Source organism: Benincasa hispida, chromosome 2 (genome assembly GCF_027475165.1).
Source record: "Benincasa hispida cultivar pf3 chromosome 2, pf3_genome.v1.1, whole genome shotgun sequence".
Classification (NCBI taxonomy): domain Eukaryota; kingdom Viridiplantae; phylum Streptophyta; class Magnoliopsida; order Cucurbitales; family Cucurbitaceae; genus Benincasa; species Benincasa hispida.
In genome coordinates this window covers 63,289,242-63,307,954 of record NC_143479.1, presented here as the reverse complement: position 1 = coordinate 63,307,954, position 18,713 = coordinate 63,289,242, and the positions used below count along the sequence as shown (strand labels likewise).

General features: G+C 34.5%; 2 long non-coding RNA genes across 2 annotated transcripts; both read right to left on the bottom strand.

The window, feature by feature from the left end:
• Positions 1 to 10,713: 10,713 nt before the first annotated feature.
• Positions 10,714 to 11,657, bottom strand: LOC150038068 (uncharacterized). Its single transcript, XR_016527965.1, has 2 exons — positions 11,501 to 11,657; positions 10,714 to 11,135 (listed from the first exon to the last, which is right to left on the bottom strand). It is a non-coding gene; the product is annotated as an uncharacterized LOC150038068 (long non-coding RNA).
• Positions 11,658 to 11,724: 67 nt separating this feature from the next.
• LOC120070545 (uncharacterized) lies at positions 11,725 to 13,027 on the bottom strand. The gene is made up of 3 exons (XR_005479979.2): positions 12,561 to 13,027; positions 11,942 to 12,086; positions 11,725 to 11,843 (listed from the first exon to the last, which is right to left on the bottom strand). It is a non-coding gene; the product is annotated as an uncharacterized LOC120070545 (long non-coding RNA).
• Between the last annotated feature and the right edge of the window lie 5,686 nt (positions 13,028 to 18,713).

The following is an 18,713-nucleotide window of genomic DNA, read 5'->3' as shown; positions in this document are numbered from 1 at the left end:
TATATATCGCATTTTCTGCCTAACACTTAGACAATTCATCGCAATAGTTTCAACTTTACCTTCTCAAGCACAAGACTCTGCTCAAACCTTCTTTTCAAACTTTTGACTAAGTGTTTTGTTTTTTCTGTCCAAAACGACACAATGAGAACCTTACGACCCTCTAAATTTGGGGGTGGAAAGGGTCTGAGCAGATGCGATCAGGTAGATGTGTTCATCTTCAAGCAAATGCGTTCATCCTTAAACAAAACAAAACACAAAAAAAAAAAAAAAAAACCTCCGCTGTCAATGCAAGGGAAAATCCCAACCTGATAAGAGTTAAGTTGTGAAAGGAACTTACTCGTAGTTGGATACATTGCATGAAACCCATGCAGGTAAGCCAAAACGAAGGTAGGTCGCTAGGATCGATACAATACAAAAAAATTAAAAAGAAAAAAAAGAAAGAAAGAGACAACTCCTCTGACCAGCTAAAGTAAAAAACTTGGCCAAGGGACAAGAGTTGAAGTTGAGCTTGGTACACAATCGAAGTTGGATGTTCGCATGACACCCAAGGGAGAAAGCCAAAACGAAGTGTGTAATCATGATCGACGATCTCTATGGTAAGACAGAAACCAGGGTATAACATAAAAGGCGCATTTCGTTTTTTTATAAGAAAAAGAAAAAAAAAACATCTTTTCAAAACACGAAAGGAACTTTGAGTAGAGGTTTGTCTAAGGTAAGACTAAAGTAGAGCATGCTGAAGAAATGTTCAAAGGATAGAAGGAACTAGTGATTTTGAGAAATTATGTAGAGGAATAGAATTCTGAGTAGCAGATTGGCGCAAAGCAAGGACGAGACTTAAGCTGAATTGCCTTAGTAGAGGATATGCTTGAGGACAAGCATATATCTAAATTTGGGAGTGTGATAACGTGTAGAAATACAAGTTATTTATCTCATCTTACTTAGAATATGCGGCAATAGGAAGGAAAAGTTGCGTCAACATATTAAAATTGGTTTAGAAACGCAAAGATTGTAAAAGTATCAGAAATACACCCGCTGACCGCATTGCGATGGCAAAAAGGATGTCCAAATCTTTGTTTTGTAGGTAACAGGTATCACCGCATGCGACGATTGCTCGTGGACAAAAAGAGCAATGTATTCTCGAGGATTTATGAAATTGTACAGCTTTTCTGATGTACGACCTGACAAATTGAATGTAGAATAGAGCGAACATTCCCACCAAGCCTCGACAAGAAAAAGTAACTTTTTAGAGTGGGACCACTGACGCAAGAGGTTCCAAGGTCTATAAATAGCAACATCAACACTCAGCAAAAAGGAGAAGAAACACATGGAAAAATAGACGAAAAGAAGTTATGTGCAAGAGACATTCTTCCCTCGAAAACTCTCTTGAGAAGGAAGTTCTCCACCTTATTCCTCCATCACGCCGACAAGCAAAATAGCTCCAATCGAGATCCGTGCCAAGACATTGACACGCTGCTCTCAACTGTTCTTACTTTCTATTCATCGATTGTTGTTCATTTCCTGTCTTTCATTCATATCTCTTTAATAAACGCTTTATCTTTATCAGTTAATATCATTATCATCTTCATCTTCATCTCTATATTCTTCCACTTCTCTCACCATGAGTAACTAAACCTCCATGGTGTGGGGGAAAGATTGAGCGAGTAAGTCAATCCATGTTGAAGAAGTCAGCTAAGTTTAATTAATGCATGCTCAATTGCATCTTCACTTGCGAGAGTAGAAGTGAAGATGCTAATCCACCTCTCGAAAGAAGGTTGATAGAATGCATTAACTAAAGCAAGAAGTATTTCTAGAGATGGAAACAACCTTGTGTTCACAAATTTTCATCCCTGATCATCATAGAGACATGGTGACGTAGGTGATCACCGAGAGATGTAAGCCAAGGGAAGATGGAACCTTAGTTGCGTCCTCAACAGGATTGACAAACTTGCGATGTTCTTTTCCCCAAACTCGTTCTCACTCTGATTCGATCCACAAGAGTTGACATCGCATTCTCTCACACACACTTTGTACAACTTCAGATTTATTTACCTGTTTATTCATTTATCATCGCATTTTACTTTTTAGCACCTCACAATCTTAATTTGTTTACGGTCGCATATATCACATCATTATTGCATTAGCATCGCAAATCCTCATGATCGACCTCGGATCATTATGAGAAACTTGCAGTGGAATTATACTTAGTTTCATCGCAAGAAAACTTATGACACGCATAAACTACATGAACGCATTGATTGGCATTCTACAGTGAGTTTTGTAGCATCACATATATTATATGGTAGCGTGATTAAGACATCGCATATCATCTTGTGGTGGAAATCCGCCACACAACAGAGGTTAGCTGCAAAAGGAAAGCAGCTTCATTGAATATAACATGTCTAGAGACATAGATGCGATCGGAGGTTGGATGAAGGCAAAGATATCCTTTGTAGAGGGAAGTGTAGCCTAGGAAGATACATTCGTGGGATCTGAATTGAAGTTTGTTATCGATAAAGAGATGAAGAAAGGGAAAACAAGCAAATAGAAAGAGTATCATTATTTTTGTACTTCAAACTACATTTAGATAAGACTAATTGAACAACTGGAATGGAAGAGTGCCCCAAGCGACGATGCCACAGGGAGACATTGGTGAGTGTTGAGACAAGAGTTGTAGGATGTATGGAGGGATTGGATGAACTTGGAGCTACTGGATTGATAGATAGTTTGTAGAGTACATGATCAAGTATGCCCAGAGGAGTGGAGTCTTGGTTCAAAGATCCTTCACAACAAATGAGTCATGGAAAAATTTGACATAAGCATGATTGTCATAACATAAACGGCCAATGCTAATAAGATTTTGAGAGATGGAAGGAGTGTAGAGGACAGAGTGGAGAAGCACAAACGTGTTGGGGAGGGGGGAGAGAAAACGGGAAGAGACTTACCATTGCCTATAACAACTTGTTCACCACCATAGTATGGAACAGGCTGTGTGAAGAGCTTCCTAGATTTCCAATGCGAATTCATAGCCAACAATTTCGCCCATTTTTATCTTCATTAGATGAGGAGTAGAACCAGCTCATAATGGTTCGATTTCATTTTTGCCAGTGAGGATTTATGTGTGTTCGTTGAGGGTCGAGATACTTGGGAGGTTAAGGATAGGTGTCATTGATGAAGCTTTCAAGGCCATAGCCCATAATCAAGTTGAGGAGCTGATTTTTCCAGAGGAGGTAGATGGAGTCGTTAAGTTTGACAGTGAGAGATTAAGACATGTGAGGGAAATTAGCAACTGGTGATTGAGGGGATGCGAGGGTGGAGAAAGGATTCTGTGGTACCTGGGGTGGAAAAGGATGATTGGCAGAAAAACTAGCGTACATGAAAGTGTGGCGATGGAGGACCATATTGAGGAGGGAAGGTTAGATTTCGAATAGAAGGGGGTGGGATTCGTTGAGTTGCAGGTGGAGTGAAAGAAGGTAAGGAGATAGAAATGTTGGTCAGAGGTGGATTGGTAGAATGAATACCTGGAATCAACGTCATCGGCTGAGCTGAGTCTTCTTATGATGTTCCCGAACTTGACACCATGGGAGAGAAGAAAAAGGAGACCTAAAGCTCTGATACCATGTAAGAGAGGAAGTGAGGAAGAAGACAAAAGATAAAAATGAATCGGTTCAACCATGAAAAATGAGCCTTGGTACTGTTATTTATTTATTTATGATGTGTCATTTGTCACACAGTGATAGGGAGAGAATAACAACCAAGTGAGAGAAAGGGAATGGATAACGGACAAACAGTAAAAATTGAAAAGGGGAAGAAATAGCATAAAAAAGGGAAATACATATAATTCTAACAACCGCTCATTTCTTCTCTTTTCTTCTCAAATAATCTTTAACTCTTTCTTTACCATTTGACAAAGCTCCACCATTTTTGTGGACAACCCCCACTTCTCTCCTTTCTTTATTGTATGCCTTTTTGGGTTTAGGGCTTCTCGTCCATAGTTGTTCCAACCAATTTATTTGATAGCAAATTAGAACTTTAAAAGCCCCTTTAAAAAAAAAAAAAAAAAAATCTGCAGCAACAACCTCCTCGACCAGAGTTTCATCTTCTTCCCAGCCTTCCATTTTCTTCAAATCCATTCGGAGCAAGAGACTTATGTATTTAAGAGAAGAGGGTTTTTGTCTTTTTCCTAGCAATGTGCATGGTATATATTATGAATTTTCTTCTTTAACCTAGAATATGTGTGGTTGATATCATACTTTTTCAAGTAAGTTTTTTTGTGTTTGTTGTGTTGTCTAATGATGGAATGAAAAAGGGTTCCAAATTTAAAGAGGGAGTCCAATAATTGGAGAGACCAACCAAGATAATATTTCACCACCAGAACTTTGATTGCTTTGGAAAAACTAGCCACAAAGAAAATTCTTAATAAAGTTTAAGAAAAATTGTGACTTACTTCAACCATTACAAACTTTTAGGGAATCTTTTTTCCACAATTTTGATGCATAAGTACAATGAACAAATAATGAATAGCTTTCTCATTATACTGCTAACAATAGTTTTAACTTGAAATGTTGGGTGAAAATTTTAGTTTTAAATATTAAGAGGGAACCAACTTTTGGTTGGAGAATCCCACATTGGAAAACTTTGTTTTGGAAGCCTCCCTTGTGTACTCCAACTTTGAGCTTTGGGTTTGGGCCCCAAGGGTACCCATGTTTTGGAGGGAGTAAGAAGATAGACCAGTGTGGGTTCGATGGATGTCCCACACGCACGCCACCGCCACCGTCCAGTCGAGGCATGTGTGATTATTCTCTTTTTATTTTTATTTATTTTTTTATTTTAATTCCGAAAAAGTTCCATGCATCTCTTACAGTAAACAAAGGTGTTGAGAATTTATAACAAAGTGTATCAAATTAACTTTTACATGCAGTTGTAACTACCTTGTAAATCCTATACATAAAGGATAATAGTTATAAGCTGACAACCACTAAGAAATTACTTCAAGAACTTAACAACTTATTTGTATTTTTCCTCTAATCTCTCCAAGAAATAATATTCTTTAGCTCCTCTATGGGTGTAGGCTTCTGATTGTCGAACCACGTTAAAATCTCTATGTTCATCTCCTTCTCTACATGCAAGTTTTTAGCTCATCTTCATCTTCATTTTCTTCAAAGTGTGTTCAGAACCCTCAACATCTCCACTCTCTCTCTCATTTTCTCTCTGAACAAAAATGATAGAAATGAAAGTTGAAACAGATTGATTGCAATATGTAAAGTGATTGATTGCAATCTATAAAGTGTTGTGGGTTAGCTAAATCCTAACCCTCAACGTGTAAGGGAGGATTAGCTTTCACGTGGCTTTTGCTTGGCCATATATTTTCAAATACAAGAGGTCTCAATTTGTGGTGATTCTTTCCGGTTTAGGCCTCAATGCAAAGTGGAAACACCCAACAAAGTGGTATCAGAGCCTACAAGAACAAGAAAAGATTAGTTAAGAATTCAAGAGAGCCAATCTTGGAACATTCAAGAAGGCAAAAGATGGGTGTTACAAGGTTTTATATAGAGAAATTCGATGGGAAAGCAAATTTCAATCTATGGGAGGCTAAAATCAGAATTGTATTAGGACAACAAAAAGCTCATAAAGCTCTTGAAGATCCCTCTAAACTCCCTACTACAGTAACATAAGATGAAAGGAAAAATATGGAGTTAATTACACATGGAACTCTTGTCTTGAATCTCTTAGACAGTGTACTTAGAGAAGTCATTGATCAAGATACAACATTTAAAATGTGGACAAAGCTAAATGAGCTATGAAACAAAAGATCTGCCTAACAAACTCTTCTTAAGGGAAACATTCTTTACGTCTAAGATGAATCCATTTAAAACCCCGATAGAAAATCTTAATGAATTTAAAAAGATTCCAGCTAAGTTTAAAATCCAAGGTGATACTATTAGGGCAGATAATGAAGGCTATAAATTCACTTCCAGAAGCATACAAAGATGTGAAAACAGCTTTAAAGTATGGGAGAGATTCACTCAACACTGATATTATCATTTCAGCTTTTAGAATTAAAGAGATGGAATTGATAACAAATAAAGAAGAAAAACCTAGTGTGGAGGGGTTATTTGTGAAAGGAAATCTAAGCATCACAATAAAGAGAATGGCAAACAAGCCTCTATAGAAGAAAACAAGGTGAAGTCAAAGACTATAAGCAAAAAGATTGGGCATCTAATCAAAGATTGTAGAACCTTAAAATGGAAGTATGAACAGAAAAATAAAAACAAAAATCAGAAAAATCAATCTACCCAGTCAGAGGAAGCCTCAGTAGGGGAAGATTCATTCTTCTACTCAAATGCTCTAGCCACCTCAAATCAAATGGTAGAATATGAAGAACCAGCTAAGAACCTTGATTTGGTTCTAGATGTAGGGCGTTCTTTTCATATGACCCCTAACAAGGACTGGTTCAACACTTAAAAAAAATGGAAGGAGGCTCAGTATACATGGGTAATCATCACTTATTTCCAGTAGTTGGCATTGGCTCAGTTTCACTAAAACTAGAAGATGGGTCAGTGAAGCTACTTAGAAATGTCAGACATGTGCCCACGTTAAAAAGAAATTTGAACTCACTGGGCATGCTTGAATCAATTGGCTGTGAATACAGAGGAAAATGAGGCTATTATGAAGTTTTGAAGGATGCTAAGCCAATTTTCAGAGGGTTAAAATAAATGGTGTATATGTAGTTCAAGAAGTTCAAAAGTTACAATCAGCTCTAGTTATAACATCTAAAGAACCTACTGAAGGAGACCTTTGGCACAAAAGACTTTCACACATCAGTGTCAAAGGCCTTCAAGCTCTATCTAAATAAGAGATCCTACCTAAAAGGGTTCATCAAGGTCTATCCTTTTGTGAACATTATGTAATAGGGAAGGCAACAAGGCAGAGTTTTACAAAGGCTCAACATACAACTACAGAAATCCTTGACTATATGCATTTAGAACTATAGGGTCCCTCACCATTCCAATCCTTAAGTGATGCCAGGTATTTCTTAACTTTTTTTTTTTATGACTTCTCTAGGAAATGTTGGATATACTTTCTTAAAACTAAAGATATGGTTTTTGAGAAATTTAAGGAATGAAAATTTATGGTTGAAAAGCAGACTGGCTGCCAAATTAAATGCCTTAAAACATATAATGGACTTAAATTTTTTGCAGAAGAACTCAATGTTTTTTGTAGACGGTAAGGAATAGTTAGACATAAAACAGTGAGGTACACACCTCAACAAAATGTGGTGGTAGAGAGGCTGAACAGAATTATACTTGAAAAAGTTAGGAGTCCCTTATCTTATGCTATCCTACCAGAGAAATTTTGGGCTGAAGCAACCTCCTATACTATTTACACACTAAATAGATGCCCTCATGCTTCTCTAGATCTACTTACTCCTTAAGAAAAATGGACCAATCACCCACATAATCTAAGTAACCTAAGGGTTTTTGGGTGTATTGGTTTTGTACATCATAGTAAAAGGAAGTTGAATGCCCGAGCTATCAAATGCATGTTTTTTGGGGTTCATTGAAGGTGTGAAAGGTTTCAGATTATGGCATCCTATTGAGAAGAAGTGTGTAACTAGTAGAGATGATATTTTTTAGAAAGACTAAAATGTTTATGCAGAAAACTAACACACCTGATCAAACATTTCAAGAGCATATAGATACAATTGAGGTGGAGCATTCATTTATGCCTACTTTAGTTCCCTCAAGCTCAACTTCTGATAATACTAGTGGCCAAGTGTCTCAATATGAAGAAGAAGAAGAGGCAACCTTTAACACTGAGCAAGATGGACCAGACCTAAGAAACTATACCTTGGTTAAAGACAGACAAAATAGAACAATTGTACCACTTTCAAGGTATTATGACTACATCAACCTAACTCTAAATGCCTCATAACAGAATAATGATTCAGAATCTTCTACTTTTGAAGAAATAGTAAGTTGTGAAAATGTAAGAAAGTGGATAGAAGTAATGAATGATGAAATTGAGTCCTTGATGAAAAATGACACATGGGACCTAGTTCCTTTACCAAAAAGGTACAAAACTATAGCTTCCAAATGGGTGTACAAGTTTAAGGAAGGCATCGCTAATATTCAAGAACCTAGGTATAAAGCTAGGTTGGTTGGTAAGGGGTTTACACAAAGACAAGGAGTTGACTACACTGAGATATTTTCTCCTATGGTCAAACAAACCTCTATCAGATTACTTCTATCTATAGTAGCACAACAAAACCTAGAGCTTGACCAACTTGATGTAAAAATAGCTTTCCTTCATGGTTATTTAGAGGAAACCATATACATTTCAACCTAAAGGCTATCAAGTCAGAGGGAAAGAAGATCACTATTGTCTACTCAAGAGGTCCATCTATGGACTAAAGCAGTCCGCTAGGTGTTGGAATAGGAGGTTTAATGAGTTTATACAAAAGAATGGGTTCATTAAAAGCTCCTATGACAGTTGTTTTTACATTAACACTAAAACTTTTGCAAACCCTGTCTATCTACTTCTATATATAGATGATATGTTGTTATCAGTTGTTCAATAACCTTCCTTTAAAGACTGTCTTTTCAGTATAATATTGCCAAATCTACTTACTAAGAAGGGTCTCATTTGCAATGTGAGCTAGCATTAATTTACCAACTTTTGAAATATAAGAGTATTTTCAAGAGTCCAGTTTTTTCTCAATTTTCTCAACAATCGGAGAGCAAAAAGTATAAGATTTTGGATTATCTCCCAACGACATACCTAAGTAGGTAATAGGAAAAGGAATAGTAGGGCATCCTCATATAGATTCAGCCAAAGAAACCCCTAACTGATCTATATTGATACAAGAGATTGATAATTTCTAATATTAATTTTCAAGCCAAATGCTATCTCAAAAACATTGATAATGTGGTAGAGGTTCCATATTTTTGTAGAATCAATCTTTAAAAAAGAAGAATATCATTAGTAAAAAGTAAGTGAAAAATGCATATAGATCTATTACCAATAGAGAAGCCATTTATAAGTTTTTTTTTTTTTTTTTTTGGTGCATCTTCCATTAGACTAGAGAAGTAATCCTATTCTATGATGAATAGAAATGGAGATAACGGATCGCCCAGTGGAATACCACTAGTAGCTTGTATATAGCCTCTAGGTCTATCATTAAAGAGCATGAAATAGCTCACCGAAGATATATAAGCTCAAATCCACTCTATCCATGGTTCATGGTTCATGGAATCCTTCTAATTTTAGAATAGAGAATAAAAATCCCAATTCACCTTCTTAAAGCTTTTTCAATATCTAATTTGATCACAATTCCCTTTTTTTTTTTTTTACTATAATGCCAATAATCCACAATTTCATTTGCTATAAATATGGGGTCAACAATTTGTCAACCATGTAGAAAAGCATATTGACTAAGAGTAATAGTGGTAGGCAATACCTACTCAAGTCTTTGAGTAAGAACTATGACCAAAATTTTATAAACATTTGTAGTGAGATGGGTAGGCCTATAGTCTAAGATTTTTTTGACAAACCAACCACTTAAGAATCAAGACAATGTATGTAGCATTCATTGATTTGTTTTAGCATATACCTAGGGATTCAAATCACACACCTCATGGTTACTAATACACTCATATACGAATTAAACTACATTCGTTTTAGCTATTGATGATCTAAATTGATTCATTGATACAAATTTATAGTTTAAATTTATTCAATAATCAGTTTTGAATTGTTAGTGATACAATTCTAAAATTTAGGGTATAAATGTATTTTTTTAAAAAAATTAAATTAAATTAAATTAAATTAAATTAATAATCTCTACCAAACCCTATATACTTGAAAAGAATTACAAGTTGACTGCCACATGGTTGTCTATGCTTTTTTAGTAAATATTATATAATTAATCACTTGCAAAATGTAGTTTTTTACAAATTTCCAAGCCTTTCTCTCCACTTTTTGGTTCCTCAAGAAAAGGACAGTCTTATTCTCCATTATCTAGCAAGTTATTTTAAAGCTAAGAACATAATCAATATTGTTAATAGTTTAATTTCGATTATATAAAAGTATTTATATTTTTTCTTAAGAAAAAGTATTCTTATTTTTAAATTACTTTTACAAACACAATCGAAGTATTAAGTTTTGGGACAATTGTACTATTATCTAAAACGTAATACAAAAATTAGGCCCGTGTCGCTCCATTTTCAAATTTGCAAAAAAGTAATAAAGCAGTCTAGTCCAACTAATTACTTGAAAGATTCAAATAATACTGATTTCTAGCAGATTGTTGTCTGATTATTATTTTGATTGTTATCTTGTTGCTTAGATTGTTAACGATATTGATTTACCATCTGATTTTTGTTAAATTAATATTTGATATTGGTTGTTATTTGATTGCCAATGATTATGATTGCTATTTGATTGATTACTATCTGATACTGATATTTATTTGATTGTTGTTCGATTACTATTTGATGGTGATTATTAACAATACCAATTGTTATGTGATTGTTATCTGATTACTATATGATATTGATTCTTAGTGATACCAATTTCTATTTGATTGTTATCTAATTGTTATTTGATACTAAGTACTTTGTAGTTGCTATCTCATGTAATTTCTATTTGATAGTCAACCGTTTGAGATTGTTATCTGATTACTATTATGATTTTTTTTCTAAATACCACTTTAAATTTATAATTAAAATAAAATAAACATAATAAATGGTTTTTTTAAAAACAAAATCATTTGACTTTTTCTTTATCTTCCCTTTTTAAATTTCTCCAACTCTTCTTCTTCCTTTCTTCCTAAGATGGCCATGGACCGAATTCAGGCAACCTCCGGAATCCCCGAGCACCAGGCTCATGGCTCTGTCCATCGAATGCCTCGAAGGAAGCTCACGCACCAACGAGTGAACCGACAACATGCTTTAGACTAGCGACATAGTGGAGGAGCTTACCATCAACTCGTCTACATTTAGAAGCCATTAACGAGTTAAAGAGATTTACTTGCAGATCATCCAACCTTCTGGATACATTTTGAGGATGCTAACTTTGTCCAAAGTCGTTGATAATGGTTGATGTGAGTGCTTCCACACTAACCCATGGCGAGAAACCTGCAATTTAAAATCATATATATCACTTTAACGATCATTTTTGGGCTACATATACATCTACCTTTCAAGTAATTTATATTAACTTTCAAACTTTATATTTAATTATTTGGTTCCTAAACTTTAAAACATGTGAAATATATGTGTTTGAGCCCCTCATCATTGTCTAAAGTTTACGGACGTACCACACCCAAAATGAAAATTTTAAGATTTCATAATTTAGAAAAGAACGACCGTCTAATTATGATGTTGCAAATGTGGGAATTTGGTCAAAAAAAAAAAATAAAGTTATATTGAACCCGAAGAGTTATTAGAGGTTGTATTATTGTAAAAATGAAAAACGAAAGAAGATTAATCCATAGCAATACCTCTATGACCAAGTTACCCATATCCAAAATCTTCAATAAAGCCCATCTTTGGAATTTGAGAGCTACCATAACCTAAATTATTCTTTTGCTCATAATCTTCATGGCCTTGATTGAAAGGTGATTCATCTCCCATAACTTTATATGCCCACTCATTTACCTGTTTCCATATAACAAAACCTGCTTAATTGAAAGCTCTCACTTTCAGCAGATAAAGAAATAAAGTTGAAAGAGAGAGTGTGTAGTTAGCCTTTGAGGTTTGTTCATAATCGGGAGGATTGACACACTCCTTAGCATTAGCAACCATCATCAGCCATGCTTTCTTTGGGACTTTGATACCAAGCAACTACACAAATTTGGTTTGAAACAATCATTTTTCTTTTTTTTTTAAAAAAAAAAAATAAAGTTAAGGTAAATAAAAGGATTTTGAATGTATAAGCTAACCTTTTTCAAAGATGCCTTCAAGAAGTCACCCACAGTTTTGATGTTATGGGAAGGTAAGTTTTTGTGATATGCACCATCTTTTCCAATCCCTTCCAAGCGCCATAATTCATCTTCTCTGCTTTGAGGATGATGCTTCTTGTTCACTCTTATTATTTACAACAAAAAGAAAATTCATCAAAAAACCATTATAGAATCGACAAATAAAGAGATAAACGGAAAATACGTAAACAATAAAGAATCAACATATAAATTTACATAGTTCACTAACAGTGTGTTTGTTGTCCATAGAATAGAGAGATAATAATTTTATTTAGAGAGAATTATTCAGGATACAGAATAGAGGTACCTCTAGGATTAGAGATTTATATAGCGCACTTTTCGGGTCAAAAATTTGAATAACATAAAGATGACATATACGTCAATAACTTAGATTGTTTGAAGCGTCAGATAACAGATTCAATGCATTCCAATAAAAAAAACAATTATTTAATGAGATTGTCACAATGTAGTTACTGGTAGATATATGGTCAAAATCTATAGAGTTTCTCTAACATTTTTTGTAAATAAGACAAAAATGTTAGCCACATCATAACATGGGGTTAGCCAAATAAAAGCTTACCTTCTCCGCGATGATCCATGACTCTAAAAGATTGGGAGACAGCTAGAGGAATTGTTGGATCATCAAACATGGGAAGAATTTTGTCATCTCTAATCTAGTGATGGACAAAGAGAGAACGTTTTGCAAATTGAGCTTGAGATCATTTCCAACCAATAAAGGCCTTTTGCCATCTCTTGGAGACAAAGGATGATGTTGTTGTTGGCCGGTAGAGCCGCCGTAATCGCCGTCGAGAAGGAAGAACTCAAGCTGGGCTGATGAGAGAAGGCCAGTGCAGATAATGGCATTGGTTGTGCCATCTAAAATGACAACTTTCAAAGGCTCGCCATTTTCAGCTCTTATATCATTGTTGGTGAAAATGATGGAGGCTGGTTCATTGCAATACACTAACTTGTACTTCTCTATTCCACCCTTCTTAATTACTTCTTCTCTTGTCTCTTTCCTTTCTCTATTTACATACAAAAAAACATAAAGGAAAGATAGCCTAATTTTAAGCCTAGTTAAGCATAATTTACGACTCGATCAATGTAATTATCTTCACACCGAGCATGATTAAAAATAAACACTTTTACTCAACTACTTTTATAGACGTCATTCTATTTTATAACTATTTATTTTAGCTCAAGTTGATGATCATTTTCACTTTTGTTTTTTTCAAACTGTATTTATTTTCTTACAATTTCTTTAACTATTAACTTTTTCCTTTGAACTTTTAGCCAAATTTCAAATACAGAAATATTCTTTAAAAAAAAAAAAAAAAATCATGACTTGATTTTTGAAAACATGCATTAAAAGTAAGTCTGATAACAAAACAAATAAACCAACATAGGAACATATCCCAACTACCATAAAACTTGTACAATCAACTTTGAGATTTGAGGTTCAATTTTTCACCCAACATATATATGTATAATACAACCAAACAAATGAACCACTTGGTGGAAGTGGTGTTTATAAGCTCAATTTCAAAATCACATAGTTATCAAATAGGATATTAAGTTGTTACATGTTAAATCTAATTAAGGTTCCATGAGAAAACGATTTCATTTGGTGGTTTCTATTTTTAAAATTTATGTTTATTTCCTTTTTTTATTATAGTTTTCACTTATCTTAAAAATAAAAAAAAAAATAAAAAAAATTGAATTCCTAATAAAATTTTAAAAATAAAATAAGTGACACAAAAATATGACCATTGAATTCCTAATAAAATTTTAAAAATATGACCACTGAAATGGTCATAATAAAGAAATGGTAACAAAACAAGCAGTATGGTCATAAACAGAACACTAAAAAGAAAAAATGGTAATAAAATTCGGCTTAAATCATTACAAATTAAACAATTTCGAATAGAAAATTACTGTGGGGACTAGATCCAATGGAATTCGAAAATACTAACCTTAGTGATTCTAGAAGATGAGGGGAAAGTGAGTGTGAAAGCATTCATCACTTCCATTTGTACCTAATTACCAAATAAAATAATAAAAAAAATAAAAATAAAAATAAAAAACACATGGATGGATGTGAGAGATCAGTACTTTCATATTCAAAATTTTCAAATTTAGCACAAATATATATTAGAAATATGAAAATGAAAGGTAATATATAATTGTAAAGAATATAAAATAATACCATGTTTACCACAAAAGATTTCATTATTCTAGACATCAATTCAGCAAATCCAAGATCAGCTCCAGCTACTGATCCACCATCAAAACTATAACAAAAAAAACAAGAAGATCAAAAAGCTATAAAACACCAAGGAAAAAAAATATCAAACAACAAATCACCAGATCCAATCTAAAAGATAACAAAATAAAATAGCACTTGAATGCGATCAAGTTTCCATTTTCATTTTATAGAAGACAGAATTCATAGTAACGTTAACCCATAGTTTTTATATGAATCACATTCATATAATTAATATTTGAATCATATTTAAATATTTATTTCTCTTATTAAGACTTTATATTATAATGTATCAAATACATTATATTAATTATATTTCATATAATAACTTTATATTATAATGATCACATATATTATATTAATTATATCTTATATAATTAATTTCTTTTAATTAATTTGAACAATTCAAATTAATCCAATTTTCATTAACCCTAATTGAGCTAACAAGGGGACCTTATAGACCTATAAATTGAAGCTCCAACGATACTTGATTAATTAATTGAACTACTTAATTAAATTAATCAACTTTTATTAATTGTTGATCACTCCACTAAAGATCGCAGCTATACTCTTCGCACTAAAGATATATTTTTGTGTCTATTAGATATAACCAATCAACAATGCGTTGACCCTTCACAAATTGCTCGTAAGTACAGTTGGGCCAAAAATATCGTTTTGTCCCTGTAGTTACATCTAACTCTCTAAGTCCCACTGATCCTTCTAATAAACAATTAGTTATGGTCCAACTATAATTGAAGACAGAGTGTGGCGCCACATTGTTCAAGCCTCGAAATCAGTCTTTAAAGAAGCAATTTCTCTACTTACCTTAACAATAGGGGAGGAGTGAATGCCTTCTTGTGCAGTTGCGTTCCCAGCCCCCCAATTAGACGAATCTCTATAATGGTAGGCATATTGAGTCGGCGAATTTGGTCACTCTCACCCATGTAGATTAAAGAACCACCCTCATAGGCAGAAGTTTACAACTCGCTCAAGATTCAGGTTAAGTCACCTATGGTTATCCTGGTGAAATGCAAGTATCTTCTAACAACAGTGTTATAAAGAGAAACTATTCATTTCATGGTCCGGTCTTATACAAATTCTTTGTATAGGATACCCTGCTCACATGACTCCACATGAATGATTAGGATAAGATCATTTGTAGCACTTTACAACACTTGTAACAACTACAAAGTAGATTGTATCTGTAACATCACCAAGATAAAGTACCCAATCTTATCCATCTACTACAGACCTTTTAGGTTATCACTCAAACATGGTTCACTTGTATGTCTCCACATAAATGGTTAAGTTCTATAAAATAATCTAAGATCTTAGTTTAGGATTGAGCAAATGCACATAAAATAACAATTATTTTATTAATAACAATTTGAGGGAGAGACCCTTTTGTTCAGCCCTTCGCACTATTCTTCTTTTAAGGGTGAGACCTTTTTGCTCAACCCTTTATCTAGCCTTGTCTAAGGGAGAGTCCCTTTTACTCAACCCTTTATCCTAGCCTTTGAACTTGTCCTATGTGCACATAGAGCTATACTGGATCTTATCGTCAAGGATCATAACTAAAATACAGCTCAGATACCTTATCCTAGTACTACAATATTGGGTTGTTCATACATCATGAAGAAATCTTTTCATAAGAAGGCTTACTAGAACATAGTGTCATAACACCTAGCATTCATGAGAACTTCCTCTTCTAACGCATGCTCATAACATTAGGAGCATATAACTGAAATATACATAATAGCTTATAATTAGTGTGTGTTCTTAGTCATCAGGATAGGTAATTACTTGCTAAGGAGCTATCATGCATCACATAAGTCATGCTTCATAACATTATTACTTAGCTTGCATTGGAATGAGTTGGCTTGATAACTTACTGTAAGGTGACTAATCTAAGGTTAGTCTTTCATTTAGAACACAGATTGCTATGCATACAATATTCATAAAGCATTTAGAGTCACTCACAGCCTTGGTTGATCTTCTCAAGACTATAAGTTGCTCCTATTGATGTGAACACTTCCAATGCTCCCTTGCTATACGTTGGGTACTTGAAATTTCCTTTAGGTGCCAAGCTTGTATGCGGCAATCACAAACACTCTCATCACATACCATGTGCCAATTGCTTGTTCTAGGCGTCCCTTTAACCACACGCCAGCGCACAGACTGCCCCTTATGCGTCAAAGCCTTCACTGCCTGCTACACAGCTCATCACATAGCATAATGCACAATCTCACCTCTTGCGTGCGTGCCAGCCCCTGAGCTGCCTGCTTGTTCAACCCAAGTAGCTGCCTGCTTGTTCAAAGAATTCCATGTTCAACTTACATCTTAAATAACTCATTTTCCAGAGCTTTTCTCAATAAAAAGAATATTCAAATCTTCAACACTGGCCCCAAATTAACTGAGAACTCGACCTCTCTGCAGATTCCTCATTCTCCAGCTCGATTCCCTTGGGTTTTTCTTCTAGCGGCTCTTCCTCAAAAACTAAACTCACTCAAGGTTTAGATGGCTTTGGAATTACTCCATTAGCACGAGTAGATTGCTCTAACCATCCTCCTGAAGTTAGCTCTTCTATTTATACTAAAGTCTACATGTTAACTTTTATTATTAGACTGCAACCTCCATCTTTACTTGGATTCATTGAGCCTAATCACGACAACTGGCCATTTAAACGGTGGTTTAAGCTGATCATTTATCCTTAACCATCAACACAAGGTTTTTGTCTTCAACACTTCCATCGCAACTCATTTACCTTGCTAACGCACACTCCCATGGTCGCATGCCTCAAGACCATCACTTGCACCACCGCCCACTACCTTGGCCGTATGTCCTTGTTTAACGCCTCGCCCCAAGACCAACACATCAGCATGCCTATTGCCAAAGGCATTGCCTTGCTATCGCATCAACTTTCTTAGTTTCATAACCTCGTAAAGCTTGATCACCGCATGCCCCTCATCACCGGATGGCTTTCTATGGGCCAGCACACAACAACTAGGTTAGCACTTACAAACTCCTTGCCTTGATAGCATATGCACGCCCTTGCTCAGCCATGCCATCGCTTATACTCTTGAGCCAGCCTCATCGTATAGCTCCAGCCTCATCGCATGATCTTTGGCCTCGCATAGCCATCAGTCACACGCCTCAACGCATGCTCGACGCCCCTGCGTTCAGCGCCTTGCGCCCATCCTTTTGCGCAACCGAGCACCTCCTTGCTCATGCATGGCCCTTACTCGCAGCACGATGGCCCTTACTCGATGCACAATGGCCTTTCCTCGATCTATGCATAGCCTTTACTCGATGCACGATCCCTTCCTCGATCATGCATGACCTTTGCTCGATGCACGATTCTTTCCTCGATTATGCATGACTTCTACTTGATGCTCACCTAGTGTTTACTCGATGCTTGGCCACCATTTTCACGGCCAACACTTAGTCAAAATTTTACTTACATTGCCTACCACCAAGCTATTCAAGTACAAAGCTTCCAATACTTAGAATTTTCTTCCTTCACTCTCCCAAGCCTTTTAATTCCCTACAACATAATACTAACTCATATCTACTAAAATGTACTAAAGTATGGAAAATAAGGTTCAGGGTTTACATCAAGAATATATTTGATATACTTTATGTCACATATATTAGTCATATATCAATAGCATATTCTATATACTTTATATTTTGTATATCAGTTATATATCAATAATAAATTTGATATTCTTTATATTTTATATACAAGTCAATTGATGCACCCAGTCAATATTTATTCAAATTTCATTTTAAGTGTAATATTAATGTATCAATAGTAGTTTATACTTGAAATTTATTTTAAATTAGTACTGATATACTATTGATACACCAATGTAATACTTGAAATTATATTTAGAACGAGTGTTAATATACTAATGTTATATGTGAAATAATCAATTTTTAATGAGTTTTGATGTACTATTGAAACTCTCGTAATGTTATATTTTGAATGAATTTTGAATGATTGATGAATAAACTACCAATACACTAATGTTTGAAATCACATTTTGAACAGATGTTATATTTCATTCACTAAATAGATATACTTGAAATGTTTTAATAAATAATTATACACTATTCTCAAATCAATATAATGTTTGAAATGAATTTTAAATGATTGTTGATATGAATTTTGAACATGTTGATATACTTATGATACACTAATGTTATTATTGAAATTACATTTAAAACGTATACAATGGGAATGAATTATTCACTCCATAATGGAAGACTGATTTCTAAACAATTCAGAGATCAAATTGGCATCGACTTTGGGAGCGTTTGGAGGTGAGTTAAACATATCTAGTTCCTTTTAAACTCAGTTTTTATTACTTCAACATTAAAAATGCACTTTAGTTATTAGATAAACATGGGGTTCTTCTATCCCAAAATCAACTAACAATCCAAGTCAGGTATGTATCTTTTAAAGAT